At 40.4% G+C, this 16,318-nt stretch overlaps 1 protein-coding gene across 2 annotated transcripts in view; it reads left to right on the top strand.

Moving 5' to 3' along the window:
• fam53b (family with sequence similarity 53 member B) overlaps positions 1–16,318 on the top strand; it is a 127,088-nt gene that overhangs the window by 14,047 nt on the left and 96,723 nt on the right. The gene's annotated exons all lie outside the window — the stretch shown is intronic.

Below are 16,318 nucleotides of genomic sequence, written 5' to 3'. Positions count from 1 at the left end.
ATATTTCACCTCTCTTCTATTTTTACTTCGTTCTGTTGAAGGTTCAGACTCGAAACGTTAACTGTGCTCCTCTCCATAGATGCTGCCAGAACTGCTGAGTTTTTCCAGGTATTTTTGTTTTTGTTTTGGATTTCCAGCATCCGCAGTTTTTTTGCTTTTATTTGCTTGCATCTGTTTAAGTGGGTTTATGGTGTGGATGCATTTCATACAAGTACCGTTTAAGCTGCGATCATCTATTGATGCAATATTATCGGCATAAACAGGTCAAATCGAAAAATGAAAGAAATTTGTGCATCTCAGACCAAGTACAGAGTAGGGCACAACGTAAATTAGTAACCCTATTACCAATCTGTTCAACCTCATGTTACATAAATGCTAGTTCAATCATGGGACTGTGTTGCACTTTAGCATTATCAATACGTTTGGTACTCTTTTCTCATAAGTATAAAGTTGTTGCTTCTGCTGACACTGGTATTCTTGCAATTGTCTTGATGAGTCCAAGAAGAAAAGCTTTGACAAAATGTCTTTTTTCAACAATACACAAATGTGATGTGTGTTGGTATGGACCTATAATTTCTCATGCAGTGAAATATCAACTTTTATGTGCTGTTGGGGTTGGTGCAGTGTAGAAGCTTAAAGGGATAGGTGGAAAAATAGAAAGCTTTTTTTGCCAAACACGTCTTAGACACTTTGAAGTGGTTGGAATGAAAACAACTTTAATGGTGGCCTTGGAGCAGGTCGTTTGCTTGGCCTTTCAGATTGGGAAAGGCTGGGATAGCATTGATAATGGCAGCAAAGGAAATTTTGAGAGATCTGTCATTTGATAGTGAGGAAGTTCCAGTGTAAGGAGTGATACAACAGCATGGAGTGAAGGGGGTTGAGGTTGACCCCATAAATGCCTGATTTCTGCCTGTCACAACTTCCTCCATACTGTTCTTCTGCATTGTCTTCTGTCAAAGGACATCTTTGGGACCATGTCTGGGGACCATTCCTAGACTCCCCTGGGAATGCCATCTAACTCACTACTGCCAGACCCAGTGTGACCTGCACCCACCGAGAGCAGGCCATAGGTCCTTTTTTTAGACCTTGGAGAGGCCCCAAGAATAATTAAATAGCTAGTTGATCTCAGAGGCTGCTTGACGAAATGTATAATTTGCAGAGCTACCTTTTCTTTGGCCCTGCAGCATCATCTCTGGTGGCAGGGTGATACTGCAATCTCTGACTCCTCAGTGAAGCAGGGGTCTCTGTTACACTGATACAGTGTCAGGCCTGCTCCAAATATTTTGGTAACCCTTCCCCTGTATTTGATGTGGGGTTAGGGTTGCCAACCCTCCAGGATTGACCTGGAGTCCCCAGGAATTGAAGATAATTTTCCAGGACATTGCTGTGTGCAACCCTGGAGAGAAACCATTTCTCAATGATTGCTTTTTTAAAAAAAAATTCTTTGAACTTTTGTTTTTTTACCAGATATAAAAATATTGAAAGTGGGGGGAAAGGCTCTTTGGTTGACAACCGAGCATCATCCAATTTGGTAATGAATCATTTTGCTTTCCAATTGGAGTGGGAAGGCACTGTGTCTCAACATGGATGTATGTTGAACAATGAATGGCTGGAACATGGGGACAAGTCATGTGATGAAATCTCCAGGAATACATTTAATCACAGTTGGCAACCCATGTAGGGTCAATAATAGAGCTAAGAAGTAGGCAGAATTAATCTGGTGTCTTTAAGTATGTCTGCATTCTAGGTTAATAACTTAACTACAGGATGCCCTTTTATTTATTTTCAGAGTGGAAATGTTTAGTTGAAGGTCACAGTGGGAGCAATATACTTTTTGGATCCATTGATTATCATTTTCCCCTTTATTACCCATTTTCTCATTTGATTCCAGCTTCATGTTATTTACCTTCAGCTACTCACAGGAGCAGAGGGCAATGCTTCGGGGAATCCAGAATTAGTTCCGTATGCTGTATAATTTGTTCCCCTGCATGTTGCGCAACATATCACAGTGTAACACATTGCGTTGCTGACTGAGTGATAAGTGAGTTTGACCTGTGATTTTCGAACAGGAGTTTATGCTGTCAGTCATTGCATGCAGCAAGTAGTAGTGCTGTCACAGACAAGATGATTATGCACTGAGTGGGGAAAATTGCTGCTCAATCATACTGTACTGTTCATGTACTTCAAAATAGTCTGGGAATAGGTTTTCTTCTTGGTTGGAAAATGATACAAAGCGCAAGAAAAAGCAGAGTGGAATAAAATAAATCACCTTAAAAATCACGATTTTGAGGCTCCCAATATGTATTATAGCGTTGAGCTAAAAAGTTCAATCCTGGTCTATGCCACACTAGCTGGTATCAACACAAGTGATGGGAGGGATGTTACAGTTGGCTGCAGCATCTCTGTTAGGGTTTTTTCCACCCCTGATGATCAGTAGCTCCAGCTGGAATAGGGTTGATAATCCTGCTGCTGCTTGAGCTTAGATTTCCCATTAGTGTTAACATGTTCAATTAAAACAGGTTAGTGCTAATCTTAAAATAATTCATTTGGAAGATATAAGCTTCACTGTTTAGGCTCAGTCATGCAACATGGCTGTTTGGGTGAGTTATTGGAGGGCTGCCAGCGCTAACTGCCTTATGCCACATGGGTCACCATCTTCAGAAGATGAGGGGATGGAGGAAAAAAAAGGATTTCAAAATAATAGATTATAAGACCCCCTGGAGACATTTATGAAGATAACTTGGTGCTTGTGATGACAAAAAAATGCATTTTTGTTTTAGTGGTATTTTTCTGTTTATCTGACTATAATAGTGAGCACTTAGTGTGTGTCACACTGTAAGTTTAGCTCTGTCACGCTTTGTTGATAACATCCCTATGGTTATATAACAGCATATCCTGTTACTATGAACAATTCCACGGAAGGTCTGATCAGTATGTACATAGTCTTGTGTCGACTACATGTCAGTCATGCTTTGAAGTACCAAGTTACAAAAAGTGTAAAAGAAAACCAGTCATGTCCTGCTGGCTTACCTTGATAACTCGTAAAGCCAGGAGCTGAGAATTTCGAAGCTGCTCCTAATCTATGGAAACTTTTCTGAACAATTAACCTCTAATTAACCTCATTATAAATGTGTCTATTTAGATTGCTTCCCTACTGGGAATACCTGACCAGGCTAGGTTAAACATAGATTCACTTTGGCAACTAAACTTCACTACTGTGCTCCAGAAAACAAACTATCCATTGGCAAGGCTAGGGAAGTTCAATTCGAATTTCAAATATGCAATATTAAATCGAATATTGCATGGTAATTGGGGAACTATGATAAATATCTCCACATGTGAGCAACTGAAGTTATTTTCCTATTTTTTTGAAGCTACTGAGCTGAGATTCCTCAGTTCATTTTTCTCTAGGATAACTCTACAGAGACTAATGCTGAAAATATTTTATTCCTACAATTTAAGAAAAAATCTTATTGCAAGTAATCCAGGAATTTGTGATTTCAACAAACATGCCACAATCAGTCAGATTTAAAGTAAACATTAATCGACCTCCCATTGTGCTGATCATAGACAAAAGTAAAGAATAAAGCTTCTCTCTGTGTAATTGCCTATCTGTCTTGCACTAATTCTTTGTGTTGTTGTGTCATTTATTCCTTTATCACTCTTGCTGTCTCACTTTCTTTTCACTCTCTCACTGTTTTACTCTGAAATTTTGTCTGATGGTTTTGCTCTTTTCACTTTATCTCTTTGCTTAATTCTGTACCTCTTTCCTTCCATGTGGCTCCACAAGCAGAGGAATAGAACTAATTGGAATATTGGGGGAAGGCAGGGGAAGGGCAAATCAAAAGCCAGAACACTGCAGGGTCACCTATTAAGATAGGTTGGGGCTAAGATTGAAAGTCCAGGGCTGTGTTAAAGGTGTGTTTTCATGCATGCACCTTTGGATGCCAGTCCAGATATTGCTTCAGTCCGGCCTCAAAACATGAGCTCTCAAACTATGGAGATGGGTGGGTACTTCTGGCGCTTTCTGCTGCTAAGTAGGGTACAAGAAGTTTTGAGGCTATTGATGAGGGCAAAGGAGAGATGGGAAGAAGCCGTTGAACTGACTGCAGATGGAATGAATAGTTTTTGGTCTGGTTTTTTGTTGTTGTTTTTTTCCTGAACTGAATACTCTGTTTTATTTTTAGAGATATATTGTGAGGATGATGGTAAAATATCCTGGTGGCTATTACCTCAGTTTTGCTTGATGCCATCTAAGGAGAAAATTTGGAGAGGTGGACGAAAAGATTTTGCAGTGTAGTTAAGGTTATAAAAGTAGAAAATGGTAATTTGAAAGCAGGTAGGTGAAGAAGGAGAAAGTTGATGCACCTACAATATTCAGGATAATTGTTACAGTTGCAAAAAGTTTTCTTGGGTACGCTAGGAATCCTTCAGTTATTTTAGTTCCAGGTGCTGATCTTAACTGGTTCAAATTTATTTTATTAAGGACTCTTGTTTCTGGGAGCCTTGTACCATATATTCAAAAATGTATTTTGGTGAAGATTTCTCAAGACTGGACTGTTTTGTTAGTGACGATTTAAGGATTCTTGCATATTGAATTTACTCTAATAGCTTTAGCTTTGATAAAAGACATTAGACTAAGTTTTTAGAATTTGAAAGTACACATCAATGAACATTAAAGCAGTTGTAGCCTTTGTTTAAATTTCCAACTAGGTGGAACCAAGCTGTGGAAAGGCTCAATATTACATTTTAATTTTTTCTATTTATTCATTTGTGGCATATGGCTGTTGCTGGCAAAGCCAGTATTTATTACCCATCCTGAATAGCACTTAAGTTAGTGATGAGTCACCTTCTTGAATTGTTGCAGTCTGTGTTGTGTCAGTATGTCCGCTGTTGGGAAGGGAGCTTCAGGATTTTGATCCAGTGACAATGAAGGAATAATACATTTCCAAGTCAGGCTGGTGAGTGACTTGTAGGGGAATTTCCAAGTGGTGGCATTCCCATTTGTCTGCTTCCTTATCCATCTAGATAGAGGTAAAAGCAAAAAACTGTGGGATGCTGGAAATCCAAAACCAAAACAAAAATACCTGGAAAAACTCAGCAGGTCTGACAGCATCTGCGGAGAGGAATACAGTTAACGTTTCGAGTCCAAATGACTCTTCATCAGAACTAAGGAAAAATAGAAAAGAGGTGAAATATAAGTTGGTTTAAGGGGTGGTGGTGGTGAGGCGTGGAGGACAGGTAGAGCTGGATAGAGGGCCAGTGATAGGTGGAGATTGGCCTAAGGTGTCATAGACAAAAGGACAAAGTCAACACCTCTTTGTCCTTTTGTCTATGATATCTTTTGGCAATCTCCACCTATCACTGGCCCTCTATCCAGCTCTACCTGTCACAACCCTCCCCCACCCCCTGCCAAACCAGCTTATATTTCACCTCTTTTCTATTTTTCCTTAGTTCTGATGAAGAGTCATTCAGACTCGAAACGTTAACTTGTTCCTCTCCACAGATGCTGTCAGACCTGCTGAGTTTTTCCAGGTATTTTTGTTTTGGTTTTAGATGATAGAGGTCATGGGTTTGCGAGGTACTATGGAAGAAGCCTAGGTCACTTGCTGCAGTGCATCTCTGAGATTGCACATACTGTTGCCACCTTGTACCAATGGTGGCATGAGTAGTGGGTGGGGTGCCGATCAAGCAGGCTGCTTTGTCCTGGATGGTGTTAGAATTTTTGAGTGTTGTTGGAGCTGCACAGGCTAGTGAAGAATATTTCATCATACTTTTGACTACACTGGGGAGACCAAACGCAGAATGGGTGACTGCCTTGTGGAACATCGTCACTCAGTCCACAAGCAACTCCCTGACCTTCTGGTCGCTTCCATTTCAGTTCACCATCTTGCTCATATTTCTGTCCTCAGCCTGTTACAATGTTTAGTGAAACTCAATGCAAGCTGGAGGAACAGTATCTCATCTTCCAAGCAGGCACTTTACAGCCTTCTGCGCTCAACATTGAATTCACCCACGACAGTCCATGAACATTCTCCTCCATTTTGAATTTTTTTTCACACAAGTGCCAGTCTGTTTCTTGTTCTCATGTTTTTGCTTTCAGACTGTGTTGACCTTATATTCTATTAACACCTACTCTGGACTAATGTTTTGTGTTTTTAATACTATCATTACCACTCCATTTGCTTTCTGTTCCATGATGTCTTTGTCATTTAACCTCGCCTGCCCTCTAACCTATCCCTGGCCTTCTCTTTTGCTTCACCTGCCCCTCTGTCCTTTCTCAACAGCATAAAATCCATCACATTTCTACCTCTCTTCACTCCGAAAAGGAATCATATTGGGCTCGGAATGTTAACTCTGTTTCCCTCTCCACAGATGCTGCCAGACCTGCTCAGTTTTTCCAGCATGTTATTTTCATTTCAGACTCTCTCCCTTGTTGGAGATGTCATTGCCTAACAATTCTGTGGCACAAATATTACTTACCACTTATCAACCCAAGCTTGGATGTTGCCTAGGTCTTGGTGCAAGCAGGCACTGACTGCTTCAGTCTCTGAGGTATTATGATTGGAGCTGAATACTGTGCAATGATTGACTAACATCCTCACTTCTGACCTTCTGATGGAGGGAAAGTCAATGAAGAATCAACTGATAGTTGGGCCTAGGACACTACCCTTAGCAACTCCTGCAGCAATGTCCTGGGGTTGAAATGATTGACCTCCAATTTTCAAAACATATTTCTTTCTGCTAATATGACTCCACCCACTGGAGATGTTGGCCCTCACCATCATCACCAACCTCACCCCCGATCCGGACAGATTTCAATTTTACCAGGACTCATTGAAGTCACTCTCCATCAAAGGCTACCTCACCTCACCTCTGGAATTCAACCTTTTTTGTACATGCTTGGAGCAAGCCTACAATGAGATCTGGAGCCCAAGGTGCTGGCAGAACCCAAATTGGGCGTCAATGGTCCGGTTGAAGTGCCATTTGATCGCATTGTCAATTACTGCTTCCTTCGCTTGGATTGATAGTAGACTGGTTCATAACTGTCTGGGTTCCCTCCTGAACATCTTTTATTGTGCTTCCACCTCTGGTGGGCCTGTGATGGTGATAGAGGAGTCCTGTGACATTGGCTGGTAGTGAAACTCTCAGAATCATACCTTTTTCAGACCTGACTAGTTTGTGGGGTAGGTCTCCCAATTTTGGCACCTCCCTAGCTATTACTAAAGAGGACTTTGCTGGGTGTGCCTTTGTCAAGTCAGAGTCCGATGCCTACATAGATGCCATTTGTTTTATTTTTTATTATATATTTTGTAGCAGTTTGATACAACTGAATGGCTTGTTAGGTCATTCCAGAGGTTCAGTTTAAGAATCAACCCCATTGCTGCAGGTCTGGAGACACACAGGGTAAGGATGACAGGTTTCCTGCCCTAAAAGATATTAGTAAAGTGAGCTACTTTGGCATTTACAACAATCCAGTAGCTTCGTTGTCACCATTAATGATGCTAGATTTTTATTGTAGATTTATTTAATTAACAGGACTCACGTTCACAAATTGCCATGGTGGAATTTGAACTCATGTCTCTAGATTATTAGTTCAGGCTCTGGATTATGAGGCCAGTAACATAGCAGGATGTGATCATGTTTATGGTGATCAAATGCTATCTTCAATATCCTGAAGTATCATTAATATTGTTTTCCTGACATACTTTTTAAAGCAAGTAGAAATCTTTACAGTTTGTTTTTAAGAACAGCAATTGCATCATCAGCTTCCTTTTTAAAAATGGGATTTCTCTTTAAAAGGATATTTAGCCTGGTACAGATGATGTCGGGAAATTTCAATCTATATATTTTTTTAAAAATTTCCCCTCCATCACCATCACTAATACGACCTTTCCTGCAGCAGTCCAGACCCATCAAAGGTTGAGGCACAGTGAAATACAGTCAGGAGGGTGTGACCCTCCAACCAACTAATTACCATCCCTTCACCCAAATCTCAACCATTAGCAAAGTAATGGAAGGCGTTATTGACAGCCCCATCGACATGTTATCAAGTGGCACTTACTCATCAATAATGCTTACTGAAGTTCAGTCTGGGTTCTGCCAGGACCAATCATTACAAATGTTTTTGCAATATTAAATCGCAGTGTAGTTGTGGCCCACTTCATTCTTTTATTGATCAGTTCAATCATCTTTTGCAGTAGATGGAGAGTATATACCATCATCTCTTGAGTTATAGGTAAAAAGGTATGTAGGAACAACATTACTTCCAATTTCTCCTCCAACTCACATACTACCCTGACTTTGACATATCCTGCCATTTCTTGATAACCTGGTCAAAATCCTGGATTTTTTTTTTACTTATTGCCATTGTTGGAACACTATCATCACAAAGGCTGCAGGAGTTCAAAGACCCAGGAGACTCAGGGCAAACTTGTACAGGCAATTAGTGCCATATCACCCACAAACTAGTAAATATAATTATATTTTATCTGTGCATAAAGCTAATTTCCTTCCTACAGTCAATTGTGGTAATGCAAATCAACATTTACTGCTTTAACCAACATTTATTTTAAATATAATGCAAAGTAGATTGAAAACCCCTGACATCATCTGCACCATGTTAAGTATTCACTTCAAGCATGGGATTTTTCTTAAATGGAAATTGATGCAATTATTTTTATTTAAAAAAAATTCTACAAACTGCATAAATCCCTACATCCTCAAAGTATGTCAGGTAAAAGATGTAAGACTTTTTGGAATATTGAAGATAGCATTTGATCATCATGTTATTAAATATTATAGTGAGGCTTGAAGGAGAAAACAAATGAAAGCAGGCTAAAATGATGACTAGAGTTCTGAGATGTAAATGCTGTTCTTCATAACACACAAACAGTGGAAAGTTCTGAGGTCACAATACCCAACGTGTGAGCTGACTACAGGACTACAGCATGAAACTGGATCACAAATATAACTTGACAGTATTTTGCCATTAATCTCTGGCTTATGTCGGAAACTGGATATTGATACAGCTCTTAAGGGCAAGTTTAAAGAGCAATATGTTAATAAGCAAACAAAATAGATACACTGATACAAACAAATAAATTAAAAGATATACAGTAAATTTGAGTGGTTTCCAGCTTTTGATTGAAATCAAAATCAACAAAATACTTTATATCCTAAATCAAAAGAAACATTGTCAATACATCACTTTCATAACACTTTAGCAGCAGTTATTTTTCCTTCTCCCATTGTGGCCTCCTCCAGCTGAGATTACTGGATAGCCTTAGACTCTGTTCCAAAAAATGTTTAATTTTTATAGTCACCCAGATGAGGGTTGCTAGTACTGGGAATGCAGCCAGTGCCAGAATTAAGCACTACCAGGCCAGGTCTCTGCTTTCTACACTCTCAATGTGCCTAAGCCCCTGCCTCTGAAGAGCAGTGTTCTTTGGAGCAGTGTGGCATTTTCTATATACCACATCAGACATATTATGGGCTTGCTTGATTTGAGATTGCTGGTTAATGTCAGTTTTGTGCTGTTGACCATGGATACTCCCTGGGAATTATAGTTGAAACTGCCCAAACTGATTTTGTATAGTGCTTTTCCAGATGGAGGAGATTTCCATTCATTCAGTCTAGGCTGTTCTTCAACCCAAATCACTAATCAAACAATATTGTGCTAATTTGCCATGTCTTAGGTGCTTTGGGTGCAGTTGAATGACAAATTTTTCCACTTAACCAATGCAGCCTTTGGTAACACAGTGATGGGATCTCAAACCTTGGAAGCTTTGTAATTCAGTACCTGGGAGAGTAGTTTATGATTTAAGGGCCCTGCCTTCATTTGGGCTTATAGCAATTCCATTTGCCAAAGAAACTACACATATATGTCTTTGTGGAAGAGAAAATAACTCTTAAATTTGAGCATAAACCTGTTGTTTTTGAAGCTCATCCATAAGCATTACAGAAGCCAAAAGGCATCACCAGGAATTTGTACAAAGCCTTTTTAGATCTGCCTGCAGAGGCTATTTCTAAACTGTATGAGAGAAAACATACAAACATACGAAGTAGGAATAGGTCACTCAGCCTCTTGAGCCTGCTCCGCCATTCAAAAAGATCATGGCTGATCTGATTGTAACCTCAACTGCACATTCCCACTTAATCCCCGATAACCTTTCATCCCCTTGCTTATCAAGAATCTATCTAGCTCTGCCTTAAAAATTTTCTAAGACTTTGCTTCCACCGCCTTTTGAGGAAGAGAGTTCCAAAGACTTGTGACCCTCAGAGAAAAAATTTCTCCTCATCTCTGTCATAAATAGGTGACCCCTTTAGTTTTAAACAGTGACCCCCTAATTCTAGATTCTCCCACAAGATGAAACACAGGCACCCTGTCAATACCCTTCAGCAACTTTTATGTTTCATTCAAGTGACCTCTTACTCTTGGGATTTGAGACTTGTTGCAAAGATTAAGGTCCAAGGTATTAAAAGTATAGTGGTAGCATGGATACAGGGATAGGTGAAAGATAGAAAGCAGACAGTAGAGGTAAATGGATGATTCTTGAATTGACAACACCTAGCTAATGGCCTTTCCTGGCAACCCATCTTGCAATACTCCAGTTTTATGCATATATCATTTTGATACATCTGTTTCCAAATTTGCAAACTAAATTAGGGGCTGTGAAATATTGAGGATGATTGCTTGGGGGCACAGACAAGTTAGAGGAGTGGGTAAATATGTGGCAAACGTTGTTCAATTTAGATGAATGTGAAGTGCAACATTTTTTGGAAAAGGAACAACAAGTAACAGAGAATTAATCTAAACAGTAATGTTTTTAATAGCTTGGAGGAAGACAGAGATCTAGAGGGTCCAGATACACTGATCCATGAACACAATTGCAGGTGAAAATAGCTATAAAAAGGACAAATTGGATTCTGGATTTTGTATGGGGGCATTGAATATATAAACAGGTGATTATGAACACATGCAAGTTGGAAGATGCATGCAATTTTAGGTAACCCATTGCACGGAGAATATTTAAGTTCCAGAAGAGGTAGAATGCAGATTTACTAGGATGATATCAGGGATGAGACGATAGAATTAGCTTGACAGATTTGAAAGACTGAGAAAATATTAAGGGCACCTCACAGACGGTCAAAGATTTCAGAGTGTTTAATAGTGAAAATGATTTCTACTAGGTAAATTGGTAATAAGCAGACATTTTAATGGGGATGGAGGGAAAGTGCAGGGGAGGCCAAAAATTGCTAAGGACCCTCCAAAGCTGGGAATGTGGACGCCATACCAATCTTAATGGCAAAAATTATTAACGTATTGTAACTTTGCCTCTTTCCCAACAGTTGACCAAATGGGAAGCCTGGTCAGCTGGTGGGAAAGACCCCTAGTGGCAGGAGACTGCAGCTGGGGACCCTTGGGGATGGTCATTGGCAATTGGGGTGTTGGGAGGTTGGCAATTCAGAAGGCTGTAGATTAGCAATCGTCAGGAAACAGGGGGTTAGCAGTTGGAAAGGAGGGGCTGTCAGCAATCAGGAGTGGGTGCCTGTGGTTGGTCAAAGGCTTTCTTGAGGACCCTGGGTGAGAACTCCTCTTCCTGACTCACAAGGCATGTTGAAAGAGCCACTTACCTTGGAGAGCTGGCAGCTCTCTCCTCTGATCAGCTGCCAGGAACCCTGCAGTTTGTGCCTCCCCTGCCTACCCAACCCCAGTTTTTGTTAAATGTAAGTCACAGCACTGATGTTGGGATTAGGCCACAACTTTTGTACTGTAATTCAGCCTCCACATATGTTTTGCTGGAAACTCTTCCATGCCCTCAATTATGTGCTTTAAAGGGGTGGGCATGAGACTGATTGCCCATCCTGATACTTCAACTCCCAGCTCTCTCCTGCCCATCAGTGAGGTGGGAAGGGATTAAAATCAAGTTCATTTGTATCAGCATTAAAAGCATAAACGGAAAAGAAACGTTTATATGCTAAGACATTATCACAAGTGGCTACTGAAGCCATGCCAATTACTGCATTTAATAAATAATTAGAAAAATACTTTGAGGAAAAACATTAGAGGATATGGAGAAAGAGCAAAAAAAGGGAGTGGAAGTGGCACTGACATAAGGAAAGTGGGTCAAGTGGCCATATCTTCTGCTGCAACCCAATGATTCTACTTCCAGAGAGCCACTGGCATGAACCAAAGCTGAGAAGAGACAGCCACCGCCTAATGTGTCATGGGTGTAATTATGGGTGTAATTATTGCAGAGATGTAGTTTGGTATCCTTTACCCTAACCACTTTAAAGTAGATTTAATCTGTACAAACCTATATGCTGCATACTTCTTTTGACTATTGCAGACATCACCGTTGAATAACCCTTTTGGGCTAACATATACCTACATCTGTAGGCACGGCAAACAACATCTAAAAGAAAATTTTCTAAGCAGTACATTTTATTAATATTAATTTAACCAGTCACAAGCATATGACTGAATTCATTATTTCCCCCAGTAAAGCTGTCTCAGTAGATAAAGAGGAATTGTTTCATCTTATTATTTTGCTCTTTATCAAAGTCGGCCTTGCTAGGATTGAATTGAGAAAATTCTGAACTCTGACCTGCGGACCTGAATGGCTGGTTTAATCACTTATTTTCAGTAACTATACTAACTTAGATTGCAATCTCTGGACTACTGAGGATAAAATTATTCACCAGTATTGTGAAAACTGCCAACACTGAAATGCTGATAAGTGTATTATGAACACCATTACAGCACCAGCTCATTTAAAAAAAAACATTCTAAGCACTTGGAATGAGATCAGACTGTGTTTTTATGGTCTGATGATAGAATACATAGGAACAAACAGCAAATGTTTGAATAGTTCTCATGCTCTGAACTTGACAAGTTCTTCATTGTTGCAGAGGGACTCACTCCATGTAGGCAACTGACTCTCTTCATGTTAAAGTGGATCTGAAGTGCTTATTTCAGAAACCTAGTGAACCATACCTGGGAAGGCACAAAAAGAGAAAGGGTATGTATGGGAGTACTTCCTGAGGTCCATCTGTATTTGTTATTGGAAAAGGAAATCCATACCCATTGGGGATTGTTGGTTCGAATGTGCAGTCACCATCACCAGAAATTACTCAGCCAGAATGTCCAACTTCCCCAAATATGGGAGCAGCAAGATTGAGTTTATGGCGTGAGGTGATCCCCAACACCTCCATGCAAGCAAAAACCGAATGACATTCTGTAGAAATGTGACATTCACCCTGCCACCAGTGCCTCTTGATTGTTTTGTGGATGTGATCCTCCCAGTGGATTAACTGTTCATTAGCAGCAGGTGATCTCTCACCACCTGTTGCTTCTCATTTCATTTTTTTAAATATTAGGTGCTTTGTCTGCTTTAGCAGCAGAATGCATCATTCATTTGGTTGGCATAGTTCATGAGGTGTTCATACTGTCTTTTCCTGCACTTCTTCAGTGTTTTTCCTCATGTTGATCTTTGTAGTTTATCCATTTGACGTATTGCCATAGCTTCATCCGTCAGTGCATGAGTATCTTCAGTTGCTGCTGTTGTCTTAGCACTGTCCTAAATCACTGGAGGCTTCCAGCATGAATACAGTTGCAAAAGGAATGTGTGCTTCAAGATTCTTGCTCTCAAGTCAAAATCTATTTCTGCTCCACTTTGCACTCTGTGTACAGATTCTTCAATTCTGGCATCTGTTGAGCATATCATGAATCCAACTAATTGCAGAGAAGAACCTTAGTATTTAATGAATGAAAAAGCAAATCTTATTTTCGCACAGCCCAGAAAAACGCAGTGGAGGTACAAGAATCATGCTTCCCCTGGAAACTCTTCAAATATGCATGAATATACAAACAGACTGATTCAGCCTCCAGTAGAAAGCTGGATCCTTTCCTATGTTGGTGATAGGAATTTTTAAACTTCAAGCTTTTGAGCTTTTCTATTATTGTGTTAACACTTGGCAAACAAGCATCATGTGTGTACCACTACTTTCAAACAAAACTGATCAACCCAATGATAGTTGGATTATTTAAGTATGAAGTGCAAGTTTTCTTCAAAACCCATCCAAGGCATGGTTTATGTAGAAGGTAATCCTGCTATGTAAATTAATTTGAATTTGACACAGTCAACATATCCTGCCTGAAAATCCACCTTTTCTATAAATTTATAACTAAAAATGGACAAGATAATGTACCAGCCTCTGTATAATTTAGAATTTCAGTTCAAATGTTGTGTATTTACTTAAAGCGTAAACAGTGATTTGGTATCTACATGTGATATAGGCAATAAGCAACATCCTAAATTTTAAGAATTTAAAAAGTCTTTCATTTGATAAGATCCAGAAGACAGTGAAATATCTTTTACTGGCATAATGTCTTAGCAAGTTTGTTATAAGCTTAGCCAGATAGAGGTTCATCATTGGGGCTCAGTCACAGTTTGAGCAGATAACTCTTTCCTCCATGGGCTATTTTAATGTGGCGTCTCACAACAATACTTTTATATTTGTATAGTATTTTAATATAATAAAACGTCCTCAAATGCTTCTCAGAAGCATTTCAGAATGAAGTATGACACTGAGTTACATAAGGAGATATTAGGTCAGAAGACCAAAAATTTGGTCAAAGAGGCAGAATTTAAAGACTATCTCAAAGGAGGAAAGCGAGGTGGAGAGATATTGGGAGGGTATTCCAGATCTTGAGGCCTAGGCAAGTGAACACATGACCACCAGTGGTGGAGAAATTAAAATTGGGAATGCACAAGTGGCCAGAGTTAGAGGACTGCAGACATCTCCAAGGATTGTGGGGCTGGAGAAGATTACAGAGATAGCGAGGGGTGAGGCCATGGAAGAATTTGAAAACAAGGATGAGAATTTTAAAATCGAGATATTGCTCATCTGGGAATCAACGTAGGTCAGCAAGCACTGGTGTGGTAGATGAACGGGACTTAAATATGAGTTAAGACACAGGGAGCAGAGTTTCACTTGACCTTAAATTTAAGAAAGGTAAAATCTGGGAGACCAGCCAGGACTGAATTGGAATAGCTAAGTGTGAAGACAAGAAAGGCATGAGTGAGGGTTTCAACAGCAGATGAGTTGAAATGGGCGAATTTGGGCAATATTACAGAGATGGAAATAGGCGGCCTTAGTCATGAAGCAAATACGTGGTTGGAAGCTCATCTCGGGATCAAATATGACACCAACCGGTATTGGCAGACTAAACAGTCTCAGACTGTTGCCAAAGAGAGGGATGGTAGCTAGAGAGTGAAGTTTGGAGCGGAGACTATAAAAAATGACTTCAGTTTTCCAAATATCTAATTGGAGGAAATTTCTGCTCATCTGGCACCGAGTGCCGGATAAGAAGTCTGATAATTTAGCAGCAGTAGAGGAATTGAGAGAGGTGATTGAGAGGTAGAGCTGGGTGTCATCAGCATATGTGTGAAAATGAATGCTGTGCTTTGGCGTGAAGTCGTTGAGGGGTGGCTGTAGATGAGAAATAGGAGGGGCCCAAGGATAGGGGGCCACCAGAAGAAATGGTGAGGGAACAGAAAGAGAGCCATTACAAATAATGCTGAGTGGGATTCGATAGATAAACATGGCACCAGCTAAGAGCAGTCCCACCCAGCTGGATTACAGCAGAGAGGCATTGGAGGAGGATGGTGTGGTGAACTGTGTCAAAGGCTGCTGACGGGACGAGGAGGAAATGTTTATCTTTGTTCCCGTGACATAGGATGCCATTTGTGTCTTTGATAAGGGCTGTTTTGGTACTGTGACAGGCGGAAACCTGATTGGAGGGATTCAAACATGCAGTCCTAGGAAAGATGGGCACAGATTTAGGAGGCAGTAACACGTTCAGGGAGTTTGGTGAGGAAAGGGAGGCTGGAGATGGATGGTGGGGTCAAGATTGTATTTCCTTTGAGAGGGGCGATGATGGCAGATGTAAAAAGGAGAGACAATATCTGCAGAGAGAGGACCATTAACAAAATCAGCTAACATGGGGACCAGGAAGGGAAGTTAGATGATCCATTGGGGGATAGGATCAAGGGAGCAAGAGGTGTGTCTCATAGACAAGGTGAGTTCAGAGAGAGCACCGGGGAGATAGGAGAGAAACTAGAAGAGGATGTTAATTCGTGGCTCGGGCAGGGGGAAGTTAAGAGGAAATTTGGCCCGGTGGGCTAATGGAAGGGAGGAATGCAGCAGAGGCAGCTGATGATTTTGATTTGATCTTAAGTGACAAAAAAGTCCATGAGCTCGTTGCACTTATCGTTAGAGGTGGCGGTGGAGGAGACAGAGGAAAAGGGTT

Source organism: Carcharodon carcharias, chromosome 17 (assembly GCF_017639515.1).
Source record: "Carcharodon carcharias isolate sCarCar2 chromosome 17, sCarCar2.pri, whole genome shotgun sequence".
NCBI classification, from domain to species: Eukaryota; Metazoa; Chordata; class Chondrichthyes; order Lamniformes; family Lamnidae; genus Carcharodon; species Carcharodon carcharias.
The sequence above is the reverse complement of the archived record's forward strand: the minus strand, read 5'-3'. Positions and strand labels throughout refer to the sequence as shown.